At 33.5% G+C, this 22135-nt stretch overlaps 1 long non-coding RNA gene across 1 annotated transcript; it reads right to left on the bottom strand.

The window, feature by feature from the left end:
• Nucleotides 1-1075: 1075 nt before the first annotated feature.
• Nucleotides 1076-16744, bottom strand: LOC134231169 (uncharacterized). Its single transcript, XR_009984515.1, has 3 exons — nucleotides 16446-16744; nucleotides 2253-2378; nucleotides 1076-1192 (listed from the first exon to the last, which is right to left on the bottom strand). It is a non-coding gene; the product is annotated as an uncharacterized LOC134231169 (long non-coding RNA).
• Between the last annotated feature and the right edge of the window lie 5391 nt (nucleotides 16745-22135).

Here is a 22135-nt window from a genome sequence, read left to right as displayed (position 1 = left end):
TTAATAGACACGGTGTAACACGGGCACCGACACGGTGCAACACGGAGGGTATAATGGACGAGCTTCCTGGACACGGAGGGACACGGTGGACTTCTTGTATATTGAGAATATACACACACCGTGGCACACCGTGTACACGGTGTAACACAGAGCATTTCACGCGGTGTTTCTTCCACCGGGCGTTGCGGAAAACTCGTGAGCTGTACTGTACATGTTATACAAAAGAAAGTGAAGATATCAGGAAATTTTTCTTGACCATCTGAAATTACATCTGCTATTCATCTGGGGGGACTAATTATTCAACTCAAATATTTCCTTCTCTTCATTATGCTGTATATTAGTATGTAAGCTATTCCTTGCTATTCGTAGTCTTTAAAAGTGGTCTGTTGATAAAATTCCTATTTATTTTCTTTTCAGGCCAAACAAACATTAGCGTCCCCATTCAAATGGAAAATCTGTTTATTCAGGCTTATAGTGTTAAATTACTTCTGCCATATTATACAATTAAATTGTAAAAGAAACAAGATTATATACCTAGACTCATTCATTAAATCTATCCCTCCTACTTTGCAAATCATATGAAGACTATAAGTCAAAGACTTCATTAAAAGTTTTTAAAGTTGTGGCATGCAGATTTAAAAAGTTTAAATGTGAATTAACTATTCCTAAATATGTCATTGCTGGATCAGTTAAATACAATCTGCCATTTAATTCTCTCTTTGAATAATCCTAATACATACACAGAATATTTTAGTGGCTGACTTCATTTAGGTTTCACTAAATGACCTTAATGAACAGATTCAAAACTTTGCTAGATTGATCCAAAGAAATGATTAATGAAACAGTTGATGATTAAGAATTGAATAATATACATTTATTGACTGAGTTGGAGGGCAACATGCGTTTTGTTGGACCCAAGAACCAAACTGTCTGACGTGTCTATAAACAATACAAATATCTGAATAGGGTAATAATAAACCACAGACCCCTGGGAGTGCTAGAGGTGGAATCAGATGCCTAGGAGTATTAAGCAACCCCTGTTGAACAACAAACATAAAGATATGTAGTCTCTTACCGGCATTTTAAAATATTAAGAAGGCATAAATTCACTCAGCAAAAGGAACTTTCAGTACTCAGGCAATCTTCTATCAGATTTTCACCATTAAGGGACTTCTCCTGTGTAGTGTTTTGACTGTAAACAATGACATCATTATATAATACCATACATTTCATGTACTATGATGATTTAAATATACTTTATACTTTGTGTTCCTATTGTGTAAATTTAAACATTGCCAAAAAACAAATTTCTCAGAAGTTGGAAAAAAAATGTCAATCTCAGCTATTATACTGTATGATATACACATGGTGATATAGTACTTGGTTATAACATGAAATCAGTGAGACTTAGAATTTCGTTTTCATTTTAATCAAGATTCTTTATATTTGTTGAAGGAACATGCTGCAAAATCTCCTATACATGTAGGATATGTTTTTCTTTTCATTCTCCTCAATGCACATAAAATATATAGAGAATAATACATACCCTTTTCCATATCACATCCTGTATCAGCCCGAGACACCAATATCAGCCAGAGGGCCGAAGGCCCGAGGGCTGATATTGGTCGAAGGCTGATACAGGATGTGATGTGGAAAAGGGTATGTATTAATATGTTTATTACATACTTAGTAATAAAATACAGCATGCATTAAGTTGAGAAGAAAATAAGTAAATAACCATGCATGGACTTCTTTCATACATATACATGGTCTATTGTATCATATGATTTGGGTTTGTTTCTACTTCTATTTCAATGCACTCGATCCGTAATTTGAAAATAATCTATTACATGTATTTGTAAATTAAGATTAATCTTATTTTCAAAAAGTTAAAATTAAGAGAATATGAACCCACCAAAAATTTTGTATGATCACAAATACTGTTTTTGTGGTTTAATTTACTAAGGGTGTGATGGTGACGTCACAATAGCCGTATCAGCCCCTGCAGGGCTAATATGGATTTGCAGGGCTGATATAGGTTATCAGCCCCGCAAATCCATATCACCCCTGCTGGGTTTATACGGCTATTGTGACGTCAGCCATATCGCATATGCAAAAAACCTGTATTTATTACTAAGTATGTAATAAATCTTCATAATGAGCATGTTGAGTACGTGTCTTTAGTGCATTTAATAGCTAAAGAAATTCAAAACATTAGAGTTTGCATGCATACAAGATTAATTTCAACAAACCTTTTAAGAATAAATTGAACCTGATTGATCTCTGCATCAATTTCATCAGGCATCAGCAGAACTTCACATTAGTAACATCAATTAATGGAGACTGTCTTACATTCTAGCCACTTCTGTGTTGCATACCTGAAAAGAAATCCTGAATAATTACTGTGAACAGTTTTATAATATCCTTTGAAGTTAAAACTTGCAAGAAGCTGGTGTTATAAAAACTGCAGTATAACATGTAACACCTAAATGTTGAATGAACATGATGAAATCTTAAAAATTTGCTGCATAACAAAATATCTTCATTTTAATACACATTATATAAATTTTTGGATTACCGAACTGTTAGCAAATTGACATATTTTTTTAAACCTTAAAACTTGATTCCTATTGGAGTAAATAAAGCAACAATATGCCCATTCATGCCCTTATCTAAATATACCTGGTAACTTAATACATATGTTATATACATTGAGAAATTTAAACCCTTTATGAAGTTTAAAATGGTGACATTTGTAATAAATGAATTTTTAAAACACAGCACTTCAAAAATGCTCCATGATACCGTATAAGTGGAAATTTTAGCGAGACGCAAATTTAGCGATTTTACCCAAAATCTGGTATTTTATTTTTAGCGAGAAGTAAATTTAGCGATTTTAAAATGCTAACTAAAGAAGCTGTTGCAAATAATACGCAATTCATTTTTAGCGATATTCAATTTTAGCGATGTCAGCACCCTCGCTAATAATGCCAAAATTAAATCCTCGCTAAAAATTCTACTTATACGGTATTTTTGTTCAAAACATTGGGAATCATGGCCTATTTCCTGTATTCACCGTACTTAACAGCTGATTATTTTGTGGTTTTTTTTTTAACCATGTACACATATATTTATGATAATTATTTAAAACAAAAACCCCAGTTCTTGCATGCAGCATAACTCAAACACAGAACAAACTTGCAAAATAATCCATGTGTACTGAAAGAGGAGAAAAATGCAATGTACCAGACTGGGATTTTAACTCGGGCCCCCTGAAACTCCAGTCAGGTGCTCTAATACTGTCCGAGCTATCTGGCCACCGGCAATCAACCACCACATTCCTCTCTCCTTAAAATCTTCCCCCACAAAGAAACTTAACCATGGCTCTTCCCTAGAAGGTCTTTCAAATGTCACTTCCAGGTCAATATAACAGAATAAGTGAAAAAATAGAGCAGACCAGGCCCAGGATCAAATCCCTTTTTATCATTCATTTAACCCCCTTTTTTTCCTCATACATCTGTTTTCTCTTCCTCTCTCTCTCTCTCTCTTTGAGTCTCTCTTTGTTCCCTCCTCAATCCAAAACCACATCAAGCTGATCTACTACTAAGCAATAGATGCCATATTAAGTCATATGCATTAAATTGTACTGTCGATTGAAAATTCCTGGGTAGGCAAAATTTTTGGCTTCATGGAACGTTGTAATTTCATGGGTACAATGCATCTCAAAATACGAAGGAAAATCCATGGATAAATATGTTGATGAAATAGTTGTTCATGGAGATGTAAATTCATGGAAGAGGGTGACCCTGAAAATCCACAAAGTTGAAACATTGGTCCCCACTGAAGATTGATGATTCCACAGTAAGCCTTACAGTAAATTGATAGCAGGTAATCCAAAGAGCAAAAGAAGGAGGGAAACCATGAAAATAAATATGTCCCAAAAAAGTATAAATGGCATTCTGATATCCATTAATATACAACAATCATCTTACCTATAGGCTCTAAAATTCACTACCTTTTTATGATTCTAGTCTCATAAATTAGTGCTGAATGATTACAAAGAAACAAGAGTTGATCTTCAAAAGGAATGAACACTTCTACACATGGCTGCTCATTTCATTGCAGCATCAATGACAAGGCAGGAAGAAACAAGACTCTCTGAGTCATTCATAATAAAATCCATATTCTGCATATTGACCTGTTCTACAGGAGAATTCCAATAGTACAGCAGGCTGTAGGATTTAGTGAGTCAACATCAATATAGACATGTTCCAACCTCTCGTCAAATTTATTCTTCAGGAGTTATATTAACTGTTACTGCTTCAATCTTTTTCATAAACTTTTTATGAGACAATATTAATTTATACGTTAATTTAGCAGTGCTTTTAATTTAAGAGATTCTATGAGGGGGGATTGAGGTCAATTAAGAGGTCAATCTTATCAAGTTAATATAGTTTGAACTTTCACCACACAACATGCACAATCAGGACTGTAGTAGAATTGGCTTGCAAGCAGTGAGTGCAGTACGTGATATGATATGTGTGTTTTATAGCTTAACATGTACTAACTTAGAAATCCGTTCATTTTGGTCACAATAAAAACCTACTGTCTTAAATGACAGAACACCTTATATGTACACAAATTTCCAATACATATACACTTGATTATAAGGACTTGATGAAATTTGGTATCTTGAACAACATTTCAAATACTCCCAGTATAATATGGATGGGTTGGAAATCCCAGAATATGATGAACTTATATTCCTTTTGCCTCTTTAATTATCTCAAAAACCCATTAAACTCTTTATTTCAGACCATCAAGTCTGAGATAGCAGGGTTAGACTGTACTGAGCTATTTTCCTTAACCTGATCCTTCTACATCTGAACAGGAAATTAATATGTAGCTCAATTTGCCTGATATTGGCAGAATTGCAATTAAATGGCTTCTTTCCTGGCTGAGAAATCGATACAATGTACATTCGTGACGTCATGATTTATTATTGATTCAGAAGGATGTATTTGGAACTGTGGACAGTACATAAATACCCCCATTTGATAAGGAAAGAGGTGTCATATTTATGGTCAAGATGGTTCAAATAAAGAGCTAATTGATATGATTATTGATTACATGTTGTTTAATGTCCCTCTTGAAAATTTTTCTCTCAAGTAGAGACACTGTGACTACCTGCCAGTGGAGACCTGCAAATTTTATCCTGTCATCGGCAATTTATATAGGGCCATTTAATAGTGAGGGAATTTTTGTGCCAGCACCTACTTGAACACGGGACCTCAGTTTATAGTCTCATCCAAAGGACCGGCCTCCCCGTCCCACAGTGGGATTTGAACCTGCAAATCAATTTCTTACTTCATGACTTTAGAGCAGACACTCTAACCACTGCACTCCATGTGCAAAGAAATAATTGATATTAAGTTTAATGAAACTACATTATACTTGAACTTTAACCTTTTTTTTTGGTCAAAATGTGTGTCATTCAATGAACTAAATGGTGTAATTCTTCACTTTACCTTTTAAGGCCAAACAAAAAAATATCTTTGTTTACTGTTACATGCTGAAATAAAATACGGTCGGTAGGTAGGAATTTTTTTTTATTTTATTGAATTTTTTTATACACAAATTCACATGAGTTGGTTATATTACAAAACAGTTTTACCATTGTATGGTGCCTTACTTTTGTTTGGCTTGAAATATAGGTGGTTTCTTGCCAACTGCCTTACGACTCAGGGGTGTGCAATTAAAAAAAATCAAGTACTAGCCCACAGGCTTGTAACAGCAATAAAGTTACTAGCCCGAAGTTAAAACTGAGCAGTCTAAATATAGGGGCAAAAAATTGTAAAAACAAATATCGTAAAAAGTTCATTGTTGAGAACGTCAGAGTCCTAAGCCATCCCTTTTAAATTTGAAGTTTAAAAATTTTAAGAAATTATGTATATCTTTTCTTTTCTGAACATATTATACTATTGTAACTTACCTAAAATGAAGCAAAATTATTTTATTTTCATTTCAAGCCATTAAATACAATTGATATATATTAAAGTTTAACCACATAACACTTTGCTATTAGTTGATTAGGGGACCGTAAATAATGGAAAGAGATATCTGCATGTCAATTTACCATTAACAGAGGGATGGAGGAAATTCGGATTAGGAAAAAAACGATCGTTTTTTGAAGTAAATAAGTCAGGTAGTACTTCAAAATGGATAAGGTTAAAGTAATTTAAGAACAGTTGGAGCACGCTGCCTGGAAAATTTTCATTAGTTGGAAATTAAATAGCAAAACAATGAGTGCATGAAAATACCGTTTGTATTTCTCATGTACAGACCCTAAACCGTGCTACTACACCACTTGCACGGTACGGTTCGGTACGCTTTGTACACGGAACGGTTCGCTTTGTTCACAGTACGGTACGCTTTGTTCACGGAACGGTTCGCTTTGTGCACGGAACGGTACGCTTTGTGCACGGTACGGTTCGCTTTATGCACGGAACGGTACGCTTTGTGGACGGTACGTTTCGTTTCTTGCACGGAACGGTTCGTTTTGTGAACGGTACGCTTTGGGAAACGGTATGCAAATGAAGTGGGCGGAGCCTGTTAGCTTTGGTCATTGATTGGCTGCTAAAAAATAGTCCATTTTAAACGAATTTTGAAGTTCGTTACGCACATGTACAATTTTATTTCCGTTATTAAAGAATGTAATTTATTTATTATTCATATAAATTGAAGTATTAATGAGTTTCTATTTATAAGGGTAGTTCAAATGTTTTATTACATGTACATGTATGTAATTGTTTTTATCATAGCCTTGTGTGTTATGTTTCGGTTTCAATTTTAAAAATTAATTTACACTGAAGCAGTAATGGAGGAAATAAGAAAATAAAATGAAAGGAAAAACATCGTCCCACTGATCTTTTTGGCATTTGAAAATATATAGAAGGTAAATATTTCCGTACGTATTTTAATTTTACGTTTGCCGAGGCTGTGTTTTAAATAGAAAAAAGACCCACATTTATACATGTACAATAATTTTTCATTCTAGAATAAAGCTTTAACAGAATTGAATATATACTTGTTCCATATTAAATACTATACACGTATATAAATTATTTTCAATTGATTGATCTATAAAAAAAAAATATGACTATTCGCGCTTTCATTTTTAATCTTAGTAATAAGAAATGTACATTGTTTCTCAATTTTAACATTGTTTGATCTATCGTTTAAATGTCTACCTTAGAAGAGAAACATCAGTAACAAAAAATAAATTTATTAATAAAAATGTTGAAGAAAAATAATTTTAAAAAATTTATAAGGTATAAAAGACTTGTTTGTTTTTTTCTCTTAAGTAAATCTTTGATTAATCTGAAAATCTTTAATTACTCTGAATTTAGTTACGAAAATCAGAAGCAGAAACCACAGGCGCTTGACGTTTTTAATAAAAAAAATTCCCTACTATAATAATAAACTAGGGAATTTTTTTATTTATAAAGAGAAAGGTTAAAAACGTCAAGCGCCTGTGGCAGAAACTCCGAATCAATAGAATGACTTCCGATCGCATTTCGCGTAAAGAAAACATTTCTTTTCATAAACTAGCATTATGTTTTTTAAAATCCTTCCTGTCTAAGTAATTATTTATATACGTTTTTTTTCATTTTGATAAGTTATTCTTTTCTTGTAAAATGTGTAAATACTATGTCGTGAAAGAGAGAGAGAAAGAGGTAGAGATGAAACCCCGTTACATAATGTACATAAAAAAAAAAACAACCAACAACTAACAAGAAAACCTTGTATTTATTCTCATTCTTGGTTTTATTTACATCGCCAAAGTCACAGATGCTATTTAATTTCCACAACTTTGGTTCAAACTCAACCTATTTACAACTATTGCCCAATGCATTCGTTCTCTGCAATCCTTGTGCATCACCTGTCAATCAAAATCGCATGACGCTAGGTGACCTTGAAAGTCTGTTTACACGGAAAGAATGAAACACCTTTTAAAAAATATTAGGTCACAGCCAGAGGGTAGGGGTGCCGTGTATTAAACACACCTTTCAAATTATGTAGCTCTGACTACATCAAGTGTACATGCATTTTTAAAACTCACTCAATTGACATTCAGCGAAACTCATCTACTTCCTAAAATGTCCCTTTAAAGACACAATTAGATAAGGATGTATCCATTAATTATCATTATTCAATTAAAAAAAATGCACAATAGCTTCACATAAATTCGCAGACTTTTGAGGAGTTTTAACTAGCTAATTAGTATCGCCTTCTAGAAGGGGGGGGGGGGGTAACAAACATAATGTGGCTTGAAAGAGGATTGAGAAAAATCAATGTATTTTTTTATTTTCATTTTAATCTGTAAGTTATCCTTTTTTCAGAAACAAATAAGCATGTATCCTGTAGACTGTGCTTTTTATTAGTCAGATTTTGTCCGTTCAGTAGAAGTCTGAAGTTCCTGTTTACTGCATGTAATATTTAAATACATATTTGACAGAATTGCCGATTTTCAGTGTAAGTCGAACTGCATCAGTGATTCGTCGAGTATAATTATCTGAGCAGAATTAATATGCGAGTCTAATACATTTTTTTTATTTTTACTCTAGCCAGACAGTTCATAATTATATGTTTTAAAATTCTTACAAAATAATTAATTTGTAAAATCAGGCATCTGATATGAACTACATATGAATGCATACTTACGGCAAAAACGATCGTGTATCTGATTCAGCAATTGAAATGGGCAAAATTAAAATCGAAATTAAGTCAAGACAACCAGGGAATTAATTTAAACATCTATATAGTTAAATTACGAATATTTAAGTACAACAAACATTTTTTTTTAAAGTTGATTCTTAAATAAAGAAAATGAAAATATTTATTATCAAATCCGTAATGGGGACCGCGTTCCACAATCGCTGACTTCAAAGATGCCGACATCGAGTTCATAGGTCACGTGTCCGTGTTTTGCGGGAAAAACTCGTGGCCTGTACTGTACCTTTGATCACAAACACAACGAGTTGATCTAATTTATAGCAAATAAGTAATCAACGTAAACTCTGTCTAGTTGTTTTGAATTTTCACAATTGAAAGCCCAGATGCATGTTACTTGATAATGGTGTTTCAAATAGCCAAACATAACCTCCGTCCTCTTTCACGGGCGCTATTGAGAGAAATAAACTAAAATGACTTATTTGGTCAAAGCACGGTTCGAAAATCATTGGGGGCGTGGTTTGCACAATTAGCCAAAGAACGGTACGGTTCGTTTCTTGCACGGAACGGTACGCTTTGTGGACGGTACGGTACGCTTTGTACACGGAACGGTTCCCTTTGTGCACGGTACGGTACGCTTTGTGCACGGAACGATTCGCTTTGTGGACGGTACGGTACGCTTTGTGAACGGAACGGTTCGCTTTGTTCACGGTACGGTACGCTTTGTGCACGGTACGGTACGGTTCGTTTCTGAGGTGTAGTAGCACGGTTTAGGGTCTGTACTATATGCTTAATTTTAATTTTTACTACCCAAAAACCGGTAGCACCGGGTATCAGATGATGCTAGTTGCACAACCCTGGAACTGCCACGCAATGGTTAGCAAATTACAACGAACTCGTTGGTGTATAAATATTGAACTCGCTGGTTTTGTTTTTTGTACTTTCAATTTCGAAAGATGAATGTAAAAGTTAAACTGACCGGTCAATAACTTCCGGATTTTTATGACGTCCGAAAAAAAAGTTTGGGTCGGCGATGAAAATTAGGGTCGGTCGGGTAACCGTAAACAAACATAATTTTTTGTTACGCCTAATTTGTGTTTTCCAGGTTTGGTTCATTTAAATGGGTTGTTGAACATTATACCAGCAGACCTCTCTTAGTTTTACAAAACTGTAATTAACTTAACTTTATCCCAATTTACTTACTTCACAAATCATGAAATTGTTGTTTTGCAATTGAACACACAGGCCTATAAACTTCCTTTGAGATTCACAACTTTCCATTAAGGTTAAACATACAAAGTGAACATGTAATTTAAACTGTGGACAGGGCATATAAGGTCCATGACCTTAAAGAAAATGCACCCAACAGCCAAATATTTTTTAAGAATGTCGAAGACAAAATCTTGACCGTTTATTTTGTCAAAACAAGATCAGATATTTAAATACCACAATCAAGTCTTATTCATCTTTTTTTTTCAATTTTGAAAAGCTTAAGTTTCAATCTTTAAATAAAGAATTCAAACAGTAAAATGTAAACAAAATTGCTGATTTAATTTTTTTCAGTACTTTATGACAGGTCAAGGACAAAATCAAATCTAGATAGCATTTGTCACCTATATAGGAACATTAAAATCATGTATACATACTTGTTACATTACTGAGTAAAAATAAGTTCTGCCAGGAAAAATTGTTCAAATTTGTATCATTTTTTTATGATCATACATCAATTAATAGTTAAACAAAAAAAGTTTCTTATAATCTTTTTCAGAATCATCTACAACATGTACAAGTCTGCATGTCACCTTCACTGAGTTTTGACTAAGTGTCTGCTTTCATAATCATTAATATTAAGGAATATTTCATCATCAATAGGATCATATTGTCTTCAAGATCTTGTGCGCTCAATTATTAAGCACAGTCAGCTTCTACTGAGGCTATGATTTCCCTCAATGTCTCTCTTTAAACAGAGCTAGCTGTCTCAGATTTGACCTTTCGTGACCTCTCCTGTTGACAAAGCCACACTTCCTGTTAATTTATTGATTATCTATGTATGCAGATACATAAAAGTCTGATTATATCAGGCAGGTTTACAAACATCCTTTACAATATTTAGTTATTTACACATTTCATGTTGACATGTTCAAATTACAAGGATTGAATTTCATAATCTTATCATATAATAAAAGTCAAAATTATAATCATCCAAATCTTTCAAAATTGAGTATGTCGATCAGCCTATGCTTAAAGAAGCAAAACTGATAATATTATCTAAGGTGCTTTGTATCTTATCATATTAGGATACATTTTGACTTGATGTACATCAAATTCATCAATTGACCTCCTTTCAAAAAAGTTACTTTTAAAGTTAATGCTAATCACTTGAATCATGCCAGTTGCAGATCTAGAATCAGTTCCACATCCTTCACAATTTTAAATTTAAATTAATTTTTAATAAGCATTATGCATTGTAGTGTAATTTACATTAATTTAATTACTTAGCAGAGAATAATACATGATTCAAAAATAAATTAAGAATAAAAAAGGTAATTGCTGCAAACTTTAATATTATTTAAGTCTCAAATGAAAAATGTGTGCCATTAATAATTGGGATGAAAGAATAAATTCATTGTAAACATTTGTAAAAACCATAAAAAATTTGAAGTGAATTGAAAGCTGCAAACAGTAATGCGATTGGCTATACTTACAAACAACTGTCATCCAATTCTCTCCACACCCTTTTGTTTACTATCTTAATTTTATAAGTCCCATTAGCAGCACTTTCATCAAGTCATAAACATCAAGACTCAAAATTCTGTAATTGCATCAAGATTAAAATATAGCTTCAACTTAAAAAAAATTTCCAAACTCTGAATAATATTAAACTCGATCAGTTTGAGAAATTTAAAGTAGGACCAGCATCTAATATCATTCACAAACCAATGTCCTGTTTTACAACGTGCTCAGAAAGGGTCGTATTAAAATTACCCACGATTCACCCTGGTTCCTGTACGTATTACATTCCTCGTTATACACATCTGACGAGAGCTGAGTAAACAAGACCTCTTCACATTACCCGAAGATGATCCCCTGTCACACAAAGATTCCAAATATGAGAAACTCTCAAGACAGGTTTATGACTTGGAGAATTCGAGGGGCACTGGTGGATTTTAAAATAGAAATTTAATATTTATAGGATAGAGGCAAAGCATTCAAAATCCAAGGTCAAGGTCAAGCATGTTGGTACCTTGTCACAGTAGACAAACAGACAGACAGACAGACAGATGGATGGATAGGTAAAAACTATACACCTCTAAAGCTTTGATTTGGGGGCATAAAAAATCATTTAAATTATAATAAACAGTAAGGCCTAGAAAAAAAATATGTTTGTTTCCGCTTTCCCGACCGACCCTAATTTATAGTGCCGACCCTAAAATTTTTTTAATGCTTTTGTCCCATGAAGTGCAAGATTTCACCCAGGGAATTATAGTCTCCAACCTTGCAAGCTTTTCAAGACAGAAAGAAGTTTGAGTCACCTTTCTATTATAAGTTTAAGTCACAGTAATGCTTGAAAACACCATTTCTTTTGTCATTAATGTTCCTTCTATACACCTTTTGATTAAAGAAGTAAAAAAAAATTTTCAAAAAAAAAAAAAAATTGCCTACCTACCTACCCTATATTTTTTCAGCCTGAAAGCGGAAACAAACATATTTTTTTTCTAGGCCTAACTTGACTAGTACCCTTCCATTAATAGTACATTGCCTATGCAAACTTTTTTCTTGGACTTTTAATATGCAACATATTTCATTCAGAATATGGAATATGCACTTATAATACGTCAAGAAAAAGAAAAAACTAATTCATGTAACCATGGTGACTGAGCTAGATCTGAAATAATGCCCCTATCAAGGGATGTCAGCCAACATTTTTCATAAATCATGAATTACTCCATGGCAACTGAACTTGAAATTGAATTAAACCCACATTTTGGCATTGATAAATCCGAGTGTAAAGTAGGCCTGACTCAAACTTCTGAAAAGTGTGAAAAAACTCCATTTTTTATCACATTTCCCAAATTCCCATGAAATACATTTCCGCCATCCTTTTTTTAATTTATATAACATCAATATTAAATTGAAATTTTTAAATTCAAATACTCCTCAAACTATCACAGTTGAAACTATCTTCTATGATAAAATGACACTTAAGAGTTATCCGAGTTTACTTACTTAACCTATTTCAATATCATGGAAAAATAAATTTTACTTAGACAACATGATGTTCAAGCCTCCAAAGAAATTCCAAACCCAATTTTTAAACAAATACAGTTTTTTTTTTCTCCCAAGTTACTTTTGATCTTGGTGACCAAGGAATGGTAGTTAATTCCAATTATAAGATGTATCAGGCTATCTTCCCTGAACTGCTCCTAACTTCCGACAAAACAGGGCTGATAAACGCTGAGAGGACCCCCATGTCCTTGTCTAAAAATGACAGTAACTTTCAAAAGTTTAGGACATAGTAAATTTTCATTTGTCATCTTGAAATTGCAGTCCTGCCATATTTGTATATACATATGCAGTAAATCATGCTAATAATCAATGAATTGACACTTACAGCAAAGTTATTTTCATTTTCCTAGGATTTTAAATAATGCCCGCACCTAGCTGACAATTTGTTATATTAAGTCTTGAGTGTTTCACTGTCCATTCATTCAAAAATTCAATTTCAGTCTTTAATTCCTGTCTGCATGCAGTGAAAATTTGTGATTTGCAACTGCCAATTTCGTTGGTAGCACATTGGTTGCATTAATTGGTACCCTGCATAGATTTGTACAATACATAAATTAATTAAGCTCTGATCATAAAGATCCTCATGCACGTAAAGTCAAGAATAATCAAAAATTTGCAGCAGTAATATTGATTCGGCTACATAATTATGTTCACATCACATACTGCATGTACATACAGTATAACACAGTTCTGCAGAAACGGATGAACCTCATTAATCATGTTAATCTTCCATCTTTATTCATAATATTTTTTTTTAATTTGGGTGATGGTGGGGTGTTGTACATGTGAAAAATTAACTTTATTTTTATTTTTTTTTTTATTTATTTATTATTTTTTTTTATAAATTTCATTATAAGAAAGAATTCAGTATAGCCATACCATAAAATGTATCCTAGCTAGCGTCCACTAGCTGTAATAATGTGACAATTTACACAAGAACCAAGTAACATAAGAAAACACCCAACAATAATACTAGACTTTAAAATCCATGTCAACTAACAGAAATAAATATAACTCAGTCTATATCTTGGATATCTGTATATTAACAATCAAAGACTTTAAACAACTGATTAAGTAAGATATCTATTGCTAATTTGTTAATTAACCTCATTAGTTAGAAATATCAGTTTAAATCACCCTTGATTATACATGCATTTTTCCAATACAATCTACATGTAGGAAAAAGGATTGTTTACGGAACCAATTTTAACTTTTTGCGCTGACAGACCCACACTCTTTCCATATGGTATACCTCGATCTGTATATTTTTCTTACAAACTTAACAATATATTGAAACATACCGATTGTTTTAGACCTTCATGTCCATGAATGATAAAATTAAAAATACTAAGGATAGCGAACTTCAATAATTAAGTTCCCTATAGGTCATTTTGAGAAATTTCTGTCCTTGAATCAGCATTGTCTGCACTTTCATTAGTAAATTCTCAAAATATACACACAGAGAAGCTTTTTAAAGAAAAACAAATTAGGTCATAAATAGTAACTGATACCTAGTTCAAGAGTTCTGGTTACTGACTGCACACAGCGGGGGGCATTGTCCTCTCAATCCCTGTAAAGTGTGGGGGGTATAATGTGACAGTCAACTGGTAGTGTTAAATTTCAGGGATTAAAATTTCAAGTTTTAAAACTCAAAGTTAATTAATCTTCTCACGTTGAATTGGATTACTTAATAAAGCATAATATAGGGTTCTTAAAAACACTTGGCATTGTGATATCTAAAAGTTTAGGCTGCAAAAAAGATATCTGCATGTGCAATATACACCCTTTTCAAAACACATACGGCTAGTCTTTAAGATTTTATAGTAATTACTAAGTGGCTAAATGCATTTATGAAGTAAAAGGGCTAAAATGAAAATAGATTATTCTACTTGTCTCAGAGTAAGAGAGGGGGGGTAGGGTTGGGGGGTGGAGGGAGACAAAGAAGGGAAGCAAGTCTATGTGGAAAAATTTGGGAGGTAGGAATAAAGAGTTAAGAGATTACGAGAAATAAGAGAGAAAGGTGTGAAGAGAGGAACCTCAGAATTAAAGTAATTTGTTTCACCCATTATAAAACTCTTGAAAATTTTACAATAACGAACGCATTAAAAAACAGGAGATCTACCTGATAAAATAAATTGACTGTCAATAAAAGAATCAATTAACACCTGTGTAGACAGGTAAACAGGTGAATTCCTCTATATACCTGTGTATTTACGACACCCTCCAGATAGACAGACCTATAAAAATGCACCGTTATTATGTTATTTAATGCTTTTGTCTGTTATTGTCAATGTGCATCCATATTTAATGATACATGTATAAACAGAGAAGGTGAAAAGTTCAGGTATAAATGAGTATAGTTCATCATTACTGTACATATGTAACTCTTAATTTGCAACTTGAAATGAGTGCAGTCAGATACATTTTCAACATGTAATATGACATCAGTTAATACGTATACATAACACTAACAATTTCTACTCAGACATTCAGGATCTTCTCTTGACTAATAGATGTTACACTAGCTCCACATGTAGTAATTAGATGTACTGAAGATTAATGTCAATTAGAAAATTACATGTACATGACTGTATATATTTACAACATGCATACATTAATATACATGCATTGCGGCATACAATGTTCGATGTACATAAAATTATTAAATTATTATCATATATCACGAAACATTATCATGATTATAATAATAATGCTAGCAATTTATATATTGATGATGTGGTTCATTTGTGGACTCTTGGAGGACCCAGCTATGCACATTTTTGCTTTATTTTATTTCTTCTATTTACATTTCTACATACTCTGAATATTTCATGCCTGATTTGCTATGATCCTATTTTTAAAGCAATAATCCTTTGAGTTTTATAATATGTTTAAAATCCATTACAAACACATTATTCTGGAAGAAGCTGATTCAGAATCTATCATGCCCATTAAGTTGTTGTCAATCTGAATACTTTGGGATGACATACATGTACACCAGGTACACTGTAAATGTGTGTGAGTGAGGAGAAGGGGGGGGGGGGTAATGTTAATTTATAACTGCTAAAATATTGCATTGGGATACAGGATACAGGCATGAGGTTGAACATGTCGAAATAATTTATATATATATATATATATATATTTTAAGAACATGAAGAAGTGGGACTTTTTTCGAAACTAATAAATGACCAAAACCTAAGTATACAGAGAGAGAGAGAGAGAGAGAGAGAGAGAGAGAGAGATTGTGATGTCTACTCGGGTGCGGTCTAGCTCATAATCCTGAATGATCATATTGACCTGAAAATGCACACGTGAAATGTGTAGGCCTACATGGTCCTTGCAAGTCTTTGAGTCTATGACCCGCTAGGAAATATATTGTTTTAATCTCGACATGCCATATTTACGAATCAAATCGTACTTACTTAGATTTGGTCTTCAATGTCCTGTAGTCTATTAATCCTCACAGACAATAAAACCGTTCGATCTCTTCTTTCGTCACACGCAGAATCAATAACACCATTCAACAGTCTGCATAAAGGGGGATAACTCGAGTCAATAAATCCGCCAACAAACACGGTGTCATGGGCTGCAAATTTTTCCGTCGTCCTGCAGCGCAATACAAAAAGGAAATCCTGGTGGACTGTTAAAGTTAATTGTTTGTTTACTCGAGGTTTAGATATGGTCTAGTGCGCTGTATATTGTCAACACCTGTACAGGTAGCGAGCCGCTTCTTTTCATGCGTGACGTCGTATGTTTAAAATGAGCGGATCCAACATCTTCTTGTGCTTGTGAATTTGGCGCGCATTGGTCTACCGCATACGACGCAGATTATGTAACTCTGTTTTATTGTGTTTTCAGGTAGGGGACTCTGTTTTTTTTTAATATTAGAATCGGGAACATGGTTTAATCCCTGTTTTAAAATAAATAAAGTTTGTGATATGTAATTGGAGGAGGGCCGGTGTTAGGTGTGTCTCATCCTAAAACGAGGAAAAATCAATGAAACCTCAGTACTACAAAATATGTACTGATAAATATGTATACTCAGAGGCGTAGTCACAAACTTAAAAGTGAGGGGGTTCAAGTCCAGAATTTCTTTGACCAGCAAAATAAAAATAAAAAAAGTTTCCCAAAATCGAAAATCCTATTTCGTGGGGGGGGGGGGGGGGGGGGGGGGGGGTAGTGGCCAACTTTCAATTCAATTTGACCAGCATTCCCTATCCCAACCTGGTGAACACAAAAGGTCTTGAGGATTTAATTACTATATTACATTACTATATTATACAACTATATTACTGTGATTCTGTTCTTCATTAAAAAGTGGGGGGGGGGGGGAGGCACAGACACACTCTTGCCCCCCCCCCCCGATCTGAAAGTGGGGGGGGGGGCTAGTGCCCCCGCTGCCCTCCCCCCTGTGACTACGCCTATGATACTACAAGTATTGTGCTTCTAATTGAATAGTTTTATTTTTCCGTTCTCAAACTCGCAATCATCTATCCAGCTAGCTTCAGAACTGTAGCTCTCCGAAAAAAATAAATTGACAGACCGGACTATCAATATATTTTTTCCGGAGAGCTACAGATCTGCAGCTACTATCCAGCATCCGCCCAGGCACATAGATGGCATATGAAATGAAAAAAAAAAATTGAAATTTGAAATTTTAATTGTAATTTGAAACTATCCTTTGAATGTCATGCTTTATTACTTAAAGCATGATCATGAAAATAAAAAATCTAGACGCGAGTCCAGGGCCGGAGTGTAAGGTTAGGAACAAAATAATTTGCAAGGGAATTAAGGGGGCCGACTATAGTTTTATTGTGTGAAAACTACAATAGCGAAACCCTTCATTTTTACACCATATATAGTTTACATTAACTTCAGTGTATATGCAAATTTTAGGGGAAATTTACCGTCCAGGTATTTTTCAGGAACCGTCTCAAAATACAGGTACATTTACTATAGGATTATATAGGAAAATGCCAATTTTTAGCACTTTAAAGGAAATTATACAAATACTACAATAGACATTTTGTTCAAACTATAATATTTGATGAATAATACTATATTATTTAATATATATAAGGAACACAAAATTCTACCGTCTTGTTACCAGAGGGGGCATCTCAAAATGCAAAAAATTAGCAAATTTTACTATTTTTAAAGAGTATCACTAAATAAGACGTACGCAATGGATTCACCTGAAAACATAATAAAAATACTGGAGATATTCTCAAATTTCTATGTTTTAAATTTCAAGAGCGTATGTTTATTACTTTTTCTTTAATAATATATTTATTAACCCTTTTTTTAAGAGCTACAGATTATCATAACGTCAAAAACACACAGCAACGACGACAACCTACCTATCAATTGCAAAATCGGTGAAAAAAATCAGTTATATCAAATTGTAATTACATTTTTATACCTATAATTTCTTAATTTTGTTTAATTTTAATAATTAAGCGAAAAAAGTTGCATTAAAACAGTAAATACGCTTCATTTTAATATGATGCGCGAAATATTGCGCAATGGAAACTATAGTCGGCCCCCTTAAATTAGATTATAAAATGTTATTTTCATATTCAGCACTGACCTCGTTTAGGTCTCATCAGAACACTCGAACCTGTGACACTAGTCTAGAGCAAACGCTTTAACCAGAGCGAAATGCACATGAACTATCCAATTCAAGAACACCATCTGACCTTGTAATATTCAAATCAGGACCTCTCAAACCTTAATATCTGATATTGATTTTTTCGACACTTAAGGTCATCATGCATGTACATACGAATCATTCCTAGATAATTTTCATTGGCGTCGGAAGCAAATTGGAAGTGGGGGGGGGGCTAATTATAAGAATTTTTTTTATACCTACAAAAAACCTGACAAGCAAAAAAAAAGAGGGGGTATGTGGGGGGGGGGGGGGGGTTAGGTTCGAACTTCAGTACCAAAATTTTTCTCTCTAACACCATCACTTTCCCCACTTTAAACCTACATTGTATACCGCAACGTGTCTGTGGAAAGTTGGGGAGGGGGTTAACCTACGCAGCAGTGTTCAATGTCTATACTAAGTCTATCTTTAAAAAAAAAGTGGCCTTCTGGTTCGACGCCTATGGCTTTTTTTTTTTTTTTTTTTTTTTTTTGATTGTATGTTTAACATATTTTTAAAAGTATAGCGTCAAGATAATTAATACATGTATTCGATTCGATCTGAGAGATTCAAAGAGTTATCGCTCTTTGGATGCGTTTGGATAAAGTCAAACGTTACAATCTAGAAAAAAGTAATAAAGTAAATGTTTTCTGTATTTAGAATTTGATTCTCTTTACTATTATTATTTACATATTAAAATATGTACAACATAATGACTCCCAGGAATTAAAAAAAATCCTGCCATGGACATTCATCTAATTACGCGTTTGAAGCGTACTGCATTGTGCACTCTCCCCCAGGTCGTGTCTGACATTCCAGACTGGGATTCCAGCAAGATTTCCCTTCGTTATGTTCCTCTAAGTTCTTTTATTAGAAATATAAATTAAATCCTTAATTAAATCCTAACATTTTACTCTTCAATGCTTGATATTTAATGTACATTTCGTCATTTTAAAGCCCACAAAATTAGATCTATATAATATCATGCACGTATCATGTCCTTTGAAAGACATACGCAATGTAAAGTTAGAACGTTATCGTCATTTTACCCCCCCCCCCCCCGCTTGAAAAGCGGGAGGGTATATAGTTAAGGCGAAGCCCGTTATGCTAAAATTATTCCATGTTTCCCACAATTGTTGATGTCCCTGGCATACTCTCAAAACTAGACAGTGATTCCTTATATTTCCATTTCATTGTGAAATAAAATTGTAGACTTAGACATTAAAAATGTAGACATATAGATTTAAATTACACGAGGACTTCCATGCTAATTTCAATAGACCTCGCACTGTTACAACGCATTTTTAAAAATTACGCACTTTGAAAAAAATTTTCAAAGTGCGTTAACATTTGGGACCAAGCTAACGCACTTTGAAAAAAAAATTTTTTTCAAAGTGCGTTAATATCGACCATATTAACGCACTTTGAAAAAAATGTAAAGATTGATCAATATTCCTTCAAATAATCGGTATGATAAATAACAGACACTGGTTTGATAACTTTTTTATGATAAAGTCACTGTAGGACCTGAGATATTGACGTTTTAAATATTTAAGGTTTTGATAAAATAAAAGAAAAGGGTCTTGAAAAAAAGAGTGACGATTGTTTAAGTTCACTAATTCGTTTCCCCCCTTTTTTTTAATTCTAGTCTTTGATAAGTAGATGTAAAAGTGTATAGGGGGCACTAACAGCAGTGTTATGTTGTAAATTTTGAATTTACCGGGTGCCAGTACATGTAAATACAAAATTTACAACATGACAACTTTGTCATGTTGTAAATTTTTGTCATGTTGTAAATTTTGTATTTACTGTCACCAAGTAAATTCAAAATTTACAACATGACAACAGCTTCAAGCAACTTAGCATTTATCATAATAAAAAGGGGCCAATTTGATTGTTCAAAACCATGAAAATTCTTTCTCTCTCATACATTTTACTGTACTTAAAAATTTCTAGTTTTCCTCTGTTTCAATTAACTCATTTATTATTGAAAGTTTTCAACGTCATAGCAGTTAGATAAATACATAATTATATGAATGCTTTGAGTATAGAATAGACATCAAGACTGGGCGAAGGGCCAGGGGAGGGGATGGGGCTAAGTCCCCCAATTATTTTGGAAAGATATATACATCGTATTAGCATTGAAAATGCAGCGTACCCTTTTCAGGTTTATTGCTCCCCTCCCCGTTTGTTACCGACACTTATGTATTGAAAAGATAAAGATTTGGACTTAGGGATCTTATACCCGTCTTCTCCTCTTTCGACGGGAGTAAAATCAATTCATTTTTGAGGTTAGGGTTAGGCTTATTTTTTTGAAAGATAAATAACAAATAAAATCTTTCCATGACTAAAAATGATTTTTTTTTTTTATTCAAAGTGCGTCAAGTGTCTCCATGGTAAATTATATTGATGTAGACTCTTAACGCACTTTGAAAAAAAATTTCAAAGTGCGTTGATTTTGTCAAAGTTTATCGCACTTTGAAAATTTTTTTCAAAGTGCGTTGATTTTGTCCCAATTTTAACGTTCTTTTAAAAAAATTTTCAAAGTGCGTAATTTTTTCAAAGTGAGTTGCCACATCGCACACTGACGTCAAACACAAAGGCAGCCGCACGAGAATTTCATGCATATTTGGCCTCCTTAGCGTCAGACACAGAGACAAGCGGGGGACCAGATTTGCATTGAACTTTTGCTGCTGACTTATGTGTGTGTACATTCCGGCAGAATTATCAAGAAATGAATTCTCCCAACTTTCAAACAGTAATCACAGAGAAAAAAAATTAAAAATGGAAATATTTTGATATCAACTTTAGATTAATCTCGTGTGTACAATCAGATTTTCTTTCACAAAGTAATTTTACAAATGACCAGCGAAAAAGTACATGTAAGAAAGTTTATGAGTTCCATTTTTATAGGAAAAAGCAGTTGTCAACGATGTCTACGAAAAATACTGATATGCAAAAATTATTAAACACAGATATTTTGTTTCTTCAAACTTGGTTAAGGAGAAGTGTACAATAACAATCACTTATATTAGCATTATAATGTGACAATATAACAAACAGTTCCTTTTTTGTATTAATCTTCAACTCAAGCTAAAACTATAGGTACTCAAAATGAGCTCACTAAATAAATACCCCCAGCCTCCCATATGAATATAAAAGTTTTACCCATGTTTTGCTTTTGAAAATTCAAAATATATGTCAGATAAATTTTGCAAAATAGGAGGTGCACAATGGCAATATTGAATTAAATAATTTAAAGTTTCATTAAATTTCCTTCAGTGGTATGAGAGGAGTTGCATGATAAGAGAACCCTCGGGGCTAACAATATCCCGGACGGACGCCAGACGGACGGAATTAACGATGAATATTTCCATTTCTTATATAGTCTCTGTGATAACTCTTTGAAACTTAGCGGAGTTAAACTCTTAAACTTCCCGGAATGTAAATTAGACAGGTTGATAG

Source organism: Saccostrea cucullata, unplaced genomic scaffold (assembly GCF_032062105.1).
Source record: "Saccostrea cucullata isolate Sc308-1 unplaced genomic scaffold, CSIRO_AGI_Scuc_v1 ctg4306, whole genome shotgun sequence".
NCBI lineage: Eukaryota > Metazoa > Mollusca > Bivalvia > Ostreida > Ostreidae > Saccostrea > Saccostrea cuccullata.
Note: the sequence above shows the minus strand (reverse complement) of the source record. Positions and strands in the feature narration are given on the sequence as shown.